The sequence below is a fragment of the Moschus berezovskii genome, chromosome 5 (assembly GCF_049115385.1).
Source record: "Moschus berezovskii isolate FMDL1 chromosome 5, NW_MosBer_1.0, whole genome shotgun sequence".
Classification (NCBI taxonomy): domain Eukaryota; kingdom Metazoa; phylum Chordata; class Mammalia; order Artiodactyla; family Moschidae; genus Moschus; species Moschus berezovskii.
The window spans coordinates 18,084,361-18,092,724 of record NC_142464.1 but is presented as its reverse complement, the minus strand read 5'-3'; positions in this window follow the sequence as shown (position 1 = coordinate 18,092,724).

Below are 8,364 nucleotides of genomic sequence, written 5' to 3'. Positions count from 1 at the left end.
AAGTTTCTAGGCAAAGTGTGTAAAATGGAAACTTAACACCTTTGAAGCTTTCTATGTGCTCCATGCGGTTAATTTTCCTAACAGGAGTCTGTTCTCTTCTCTGAGGCCATTCTGGTTAGTCTGTGGACAGATGGGCAGTTTTAGAAGACTGCTTGGGAATGTGATCTTAGCAAGTCTGTGAGTTAAATCACCAAATATGTAATGAGAGAACTGAGTACTGGGAGACTGAAAGCACTGTGAGGTAATGCTCCCAGCTCTGTGGGCCTAATCAGGTGCTTCAGTAGGAAAGAGGCAAATGAACATTCAGATCAATCCACTGCTTTTAGTTGGGGAGAGTCAGTGATATAACAAAAGAAGTGTCTATGTTGTTACTGCAAGAGGGAGGGCTATTTTCAGTTCAGATTTCAAGCAAGAATTAAAAAATAAATGTTCAGTTCAGTCGCTCAGTCGTGTCCGACTCTTTGCAACCCCATGGACTGCATCACGCCAGGCCTCCCTGTCCATCACCAACTCCCAGAGTCTACCCAAACTCATGTCCATCGAGTTGGTGATGCCATCCAGCCATCTCATCCTCTGTTGTCCCCTTTTCCTCCTGTCCTCAATCTTTCCCAGCATCAGGGTCTTTTCAAATGAGTCAGTTCTTTGCATCAGGTGGCCAAAGTATTGGCGTTTCAGCTTCAACATCAGTTCTTCCAATGAACACCCAGGATTGATCTCCTTTAGGATGGACTGATTGGATCTCCTTGCAGTCCAAGGGACTCTCAAGTCTTCTCCAACACCACAGTTCAAAAGCATCAATTCTTCGGTGCTCAGCTTTCTTTATCGTCCAACTCTCACATCGATACACGACCACTGGAAAAACCATAGCCTTGACTAGATGGACCTTTTACCAAATACCATGTACTAACCGTAATACTCTATGTACTGATAAACACACACACACACACTTATGCTCTAAATATTTATATAGTGTTTTACACTCTTTACCTCCTCTCCTTCTCCACCAATCTTATGAGGAATTTACCCATTCAACAAATATTTGAGGAGTTGGGCCAGTGCTACAGACTGGAAACATAATGGTGAACTAAGTCTGGTGTAGCTTTTGTTCTGAAAAGTGTTAGTAAGTCATGTCTGACTCTGCAGCCCCATGGACTGTAGCACACCGGGCTCCTCTGTCTGTGGAATTCTCTAGTCAAGAATACTGGAGTGGGTAACCATTCCCTTCTCCAGGGATAGTCCCAACGCAGGGATCAAACCCAGGTCTTCTGCATTTGCAGGCAGATTCTTTACCGTCTGAGTCACCAGGGAAGCCCCACGTTAAAGTGTTAGTCACTCCTATCTGACTCTTTGCAACCCCGTGGACTGGACTGCAGCCCGCCAGGCCTCTCCTCGAGTGGAACTTAAACTGTGGTGGGGAAGAAATATACTGATAAACTAATCATCACCAAACTCTAATAGCTATTATTCTGTGGTGTTCTGTATAGCTATTCAGATATGTATTCAAAAGTGAAGAAACAATTCAACGAAATTTTAAAAGAAAGAAAGCTGCCTTAGACTGGGTATGGTTAGTGAGTGGGGTGCTACAAGAAATGACCTTCAGATTGAAGGCAATGTTATTTTGCTTGTTATCCCCTTTATGCAGGAAATTTAGACTTAGAAATCTGTCTGACTTCAAGACCCTTGTTTTTCAAAAGATATTCTTCCCATAAGTGGCTTTAAGATGCTTTCCAGCCACACAGCACAGAACACAGCTGCCAGAGTTGGAGAATTCTAATTCCCACACAAGGCATGCAGACAATCCACACGTAGGATGGAAAGGCAGAACTCAGCCCTAAAAAAGCCACTTCTGGAATAAACAGGACTAACTGTGGTGTTGGAGAAGACTCTTGAGAGTCCCTTATACTGCAAGGAGATCCAACCAGTCCATTCTAAAGGAGATCAATCCTGGATGTTCATTGGAGGGACTGATGCTAAAGCTGAAACTGCAATACTTTGGCCACCTCATGCGACGAGTTGACTCACTGGAAAAGACTCTGATGCTAGGAAAGGTTGGGGGTGGGAGGAGAAGGGGACAACGGAGAATGAGATGGCTGGATGGCATCACCGACTCTGTGGACATGAGTTTGAGTGTACTCCGGGAGTTGGTGATGGACAGGGAGGCCTGGCGTGCTGTGATTCATGGGGTCGCGGAGAGTCGGACACGTCTGAGCGACTGAACTGAACTGAACTGAACTGAACACAAAAGGAGAATAAGAACTATTTACAATTAGTAGTAAGAGCCAAGAAACAAGAATGGTCATGCCATGGCAGACCAAATGAGATGTGACTTGAAGGTAAAATCCATCCGCTGGGTGCCCTACCCATAGTAGGGAATAGGTAAGGGTTATACCCACATCCATAAGGAAGACTTGAGAATAAAATCAGAGGCAGTTGAATGGTCTAGCCTTTATTGTACCTCTACTGATATTTAAACTACATAAACTTCACATTTCTAATTATAGGATTGGGTTTCATGCACTCTAAGCAATAGTTCTAACATCCTCATGAAATCCAAAGTTAGAGACCCCCAATAACTTCTTTTTTGAGCTGGTATTTTGGTGTTCAGGCATCAGATTCCCTATGGAATAACATCTTAGGTTTATTCTGGCTTGGATGTGGTCACATTGCAAATATATTCCTCTAGTTATAGAATGATTATATAAAAAAACTAAAGGTATTATTTGGTTCAGTTTAAAAGATGAGAAAAGCAGGATTGCTTAGAGATGAAATTAGTGTTAACTGATTATTCATGCAAAACTTAATCAGGAGATGGGACTAAAGGTATGTCTTAAAGTATGATGGAAATTTGGGAAGGAAAAGAAGAAGTTAAAGGGAGGACACTTCATGTAAAAGAAAAGAGAATACCAACTGGCTGAGATACATTTGGACTGGAGGAGTTTGGGAAATAATGCTAGAAAGTTCAAGTGACACCAGATATTGAAGAACTTTGAAAAGGTATGAAGGGCTGGAACTTGATTCCAGGGGCATCAGAAGTGATGAGGTCCTTTAAATAGGACACAGCATGATAATATATTCTATTAAATCTTATTGAGGTTATTTCTTGGATTTATAGAGATAGACTACAAATGAATTGCCTCAGTCTATAAAAGTTTGAAGAATTTTAGTTTCACCTTAAGAGTACCGAGTCTCTTGAAGATTTTTGTTTTAGAGCAAGACATGATGAAAAATATAGGAAAAGAAATCCCAGGACGTTTTCAGGGAGAGATTTTAGGGAGTAAAGACTAGAGTCATACAACTGTCACAATGGGTAAAATTTCTACAGTAATATATTCCTTAGGATAAAGAACTATGCTGTGGCTATGTCCTCTGACACCATTTTCGCCTTCTGAGGAGGAAGATGAGACGGCTGGATGGCATCACTGATGCAATGGACATGAACTTGAACAAAATTCGGGAGATGGGGAGGGACAGAGAGGCCTGGCATGCTGTAGTCTATGGGGTCCAAAGAGTTGGAACCGACTGGGCGACTGAACAGCAACAAATGGCCACATCATCTGATGGAAGATAGCACTCATTCAAAGTTTAGAAGGAGGAAGTAAATCAACTAAGAGGAACGCAAGGGACAAAGGAACAAGAGACACAGATATGACTTCATTTAATTGGATAATGTTAATGGAAAAGTTTACTGGCAGGGTAAACTGGGTAAACTGGCAGGATCCTCACTACCAGAGAGAGGAGCTCAGAATAAGGTACCACAGTGTGGCCTGGAGCTCCTCAGTGGACACACCAAGGATATTGGATGGTCAGGGGTGAAGGGTGGAATGAAGGAGTGGATATGAGAAACCTATCTGTAAATACAGAAGCTAAGAAAGCCACAGATGAGCAGAAAAATGGGGAGTTGCACCAGGATACCTTTGAAATATTTATATTGCTTCTTATCATAAATATGACATTTTCTGTAGCCTACCCAGTATGGGTAGACAGAATCGCCCTAACCTGCAAACCACATACCCCTAAACAAAATTTTGTTTTGTTTTGTCTTTGCCTAGTAAGACAGCATGCTTGTTAACGCTTTTTTCCTTTCTTCGGTAGGTTATTTATTTTCAGCTAAACATGTACTCAGATACTTAATAGATACAGCTAATTTTTAAATGCGATCTTTAAAAGATGTGAAAATAGTCAATCTAGGGGTTTATAGACTATTACAAGATTTAAAATCCTAATTGCTGCTTGTTTGGGTTTATAAGTATATTAAGTTCTTAAAAATGAAGAATGTCACTAAGTTTAGACTTCAGCACAAACTGCCTAAAACATGGTTGTCCTAATATAGTCATCTTCACATGGATTCCATATAATAAACTTCTTGTTGATCATTATTAACTCTTTATTAGGCCATGGATCTAAGGCTACTTTGAGTTGTGTGTACTCAGTCGCTAAGTCATGTCTGAATCTTTTGCAATCCTAAGGACTGTAGCCTGCCATGCTCCTCTGTCCATGAGATTTCCCAAGCAAGAATACTGGAGTGGGTTGCCATTTCCTCCTTCAGGGGATCTTCCTGACCCAGGGATTGAGCCTGCATCTCCGGCATTGGCAGGTGGGTTCTTTACCACTGAACAACCTGGGAAACCCCTACTTTGAGTCATGTCACAAGAAACAAAAGTTCTCTGAATAAGACCAAGTAGGATGATTAAATGTCTGGTTTGGTAATTAAGATCATTTGCTTTCTTTGAGAAAGTCTCTGTTGAAATAAGCTGTAATAATTTATAAAGATGAGACTAAATTTTCAACTTAGTAAAATTGTAGCTAGGCTTCCCTGGTGGTTCATTGTTAAAGAATGCATCTACCAATGCATGAGATGTGGATTCGATCCTTGGGTCAGGAAGATCCTCTGGAGAAGGAAATGGCAACCTACTCCAGTATTCTTGCCTGAGAAATTCCATGGACAGAGGTCTGGGAGGCTATAGTCCATGAGGTCACAAAAGAATCTGACAGGACTTAGCAACTAAACAACAACAACAAAATTGTGGCAACCCCAAAGTAGCAAGGATTTTGACATTAGAAACTCGGAAAAGCTGAACTCTTAAAGAAAAGATCTTTCTTCCATTCTGTAAAGCAGGAAGTGAAGTGAAAGTCGCTCAGTCATGTCCAACTCTTTGTGACCCCATGGACTATACAGTCCATGGAATTCTCCAGGCCAGAATACTGGAGTGGGTAGCTGTTCCCTTCTCCAGGGGATCTTCCCAACCCAGTGATTGAACCCAGTTCTCCTGCATTGCGGGAGGATTCTTTACCAGCTGAGCCACCAGGGAAGCCCCATGTGAAAGCAGACTTTTAAACAGGCTGCTTATTATGGGAAAAGATGGTAATTTCTATAATTTTAAAATCTGTTTTTATTGCTTAAATTGTAAATGAACTTATATATTATTTACATATAATTTTCTTTTTAGAAAAATCAGTTCCTAAGCCTGACTGCTCATTAGAATTCTCTAGAGTGTTCTTGCCTGGACCCAGGGACCGAGGAGCCTGGTGGGCTGCTGTCTATGGGGTCACACAGAGTCGGACACGACTGACACGACTTAGCAGCAGCAGCAGCAGTGATTTTTTAAAAGGAAATTCCCAGTTCCACCCAAAACCTAATCAAAATATCCCAAGTCTGAAAATATTTATATTAGAAGAAACATTCAAGATGCTTCTCATGTGTATTGAGTTTTGAGCACCAATGATTTGAATCGAATGCATTAAAAAAATTTTAATGGGATTGCTTAATGGATAAGGTTGGTGAAGTTACCAAATATTAATATAATGCGGAAGACATAGCTGAAAAATAGGTGGATAAGCTTAGAGTCAGAACATCCTATGATTGAGCATCTAGTTTTTGTAATATTGCAGGAAGAAGTACAGTTGGGATGTGGCTAAACCACCAAGATCTAGAAAAGAAGAGAGATGCATTAGCGACTAAGTGGGTGATTATCTGGGACAACCCTCTGTGCAGGCACTGGTGGATTCCCAGGCCGAATGTAAAGGGTGCTGACTCCTGTGATTGAAGTGGTCTGATGTCTGCTCTCAATGGGGCTAAATAGATGTGGAATACAGAGTCAAGACTAATTAGTAAAAGTAACTGCTTGATTGGGTATCTAAGAAGTAGCATATTCCTGATTATTAGCTTTATGAATCTATAGCAATCTTATGAATTTAAGAATGTAAGAATTGATTGAAATAAAGACTAAAAATTATATGAATTTGTGTGATATCCGGTAGTAAAATCAATAGAAGTTGTTGACTTGAGAAAAAGAATGAGGGAAGAATGAAGGATTATACCTAGTTTCTGGTTTTAGAGAAGCTGAATGAATGGTGGTGCCATTTATAATGATAAGAGTCATGAAAGAACTAGCAGGTTTGGGGAGTAGATGGCAAAAAGCTACTTCAGTGTTGTTGAATTTGAGGTCTGCGAGTATCTCAATGGAGGAGTGCAGTAGGTAGGTGAATATTTGCATCTGGGTGGTTTCCAGGTGGCACTAATGGTGAAGAACCCAGCTGCCAATGCAGGAGACATAAAACACAGGGGTCCCATCTCTGGGTCAGGAAGATCCCCTGGAGGTGGGCATGGCAACCCCCTCCAGCATTCTTGCCTGGAGAATCCCATGGACGGAGGAGCCTGGCGGGCTACAGTCCATAATGTCTGGGGAATCAGAATGAAACTACTTAGTCCACGCATGTGCGTGCGCGCGCGCGCACACACACACACACACACACACACACGGGTCTGCACCTCAGGGAACAGGGCAGACCAGAAAATTTCATCCACATCTAGAGTGGGTAAAATTTCCCAGGGAAAGGTAGAAAATGGGAGTGAGAAAGGGTCTAGGACAGAACTATGCTTAGTTGCTCAGTCGTGTACAACCCCTCGCAACCCCATGGACTGTAGCCCTCCAGGATACTCTGTCCATGGGGATTCTCCAGGCAGGAATACTGGAGTGGGTTGCCATGCCCTCCTCCAGAAGGACAGAACTATATAGAACGATTTAAGGACAGGGAAGATGAATAGGGGGTTCAAAAGGAGACTAAGAAGTAGCAAGAGAAATACAATTTCAAAGAAGACAACATTTATTGGACATTACCTAATGATGGAATGGTACCAGCACCATATGAAGTGCTTTTTCATGAATTGGCTCAGTGTTCTTCACAACCATACCTTTACTTATGCAAATAAGTGTTATAATTTTATAACAAAATTGGAAGCAACAGAAGGATATCAAAAAGATTAGGATATCAGATGGCCAAGAGCCAGGGAAAGGTCAATAGAGTCAAGAGTAAAGAGGACAGTGAAATAAAGAACACAGTTCAGTTCAGTTCAGTTCAGTTCAGTCGCTCAGTCGTGTCCGACTCTTTGCGACCCCATGAATCACAGCACGCCAGGCCTCCCTGTCCATCACCAACTCCCGGACTTCACTCAAACTCATGTCCATCGAGTCGGTGATGCCATCCAGCCATCTCATTCTCTGTCCTCCCCATCTCCTCCCACCCCCAATCCTTCCTAGCATCAGACTCTTTTCCAGTGAGTCAACTCTTCACATGAGGTGGCCGAAGTATTGGAGTTTCAGCTTTAGCATTAGTCCTTCCAATGAACACCCAGGACTGATCTCCTTTAGGATGGACTGGTTGAATCTCCTTGCAGTCCAAGGGACTCTCAAGAGTCTTCTCCAGCACCACAGTTCAAAAGCATCAATTCTTCGGTGATCAGCTTTCTTCACAGTCCAACTCTCACATCCATACATGACCACGGGAAAAACCATAGCCTTGCCTAGACGGACCTTGGTTGGCAAAGTAATGTCTCTGCTTTTTAATATGCTATCTAGGTTGGTCATAACTTTCCTTCCAAGGAGTAAGCGTCTTTTAATTTCATGGCTGCAATCAGCATCTGCAGTGATTTTGGAGCCCAAAAAATTAAAGTCTGACACTGTTTCCACTGTTTCCCCATCTATTTCCCATGAAGTGATGGGACCAGATGCCATGATCTTAGTTTTCTGAATGTTGAGCTTCAAGCCAAACTTTTCACTCTCCTCTTTCATCTTTCCTTTCATCAAGAGGCTTTTGAGTCCCTCTTCACTTTCTGCCATAAGGGTGGTGTCATCTGCATATCTGAGGTTATTGATATTTCTCCCAGCAATCTTGATTCCAGCTTGTGCTTCTTCCAGCCCAGCGTTCCTCATGTTTTACTCTGCATATAACTTAGATAAGCAGGGTGACAATATACAACCTTGACATACTCCTTTTCCTATTTGGAACCAGTCTGTTGTTCCATGTCCAGTTCTAACTGTTGCTTCCTGACTTAATACAGGTTTCTCAAGAGGCAGATCAGGTGGT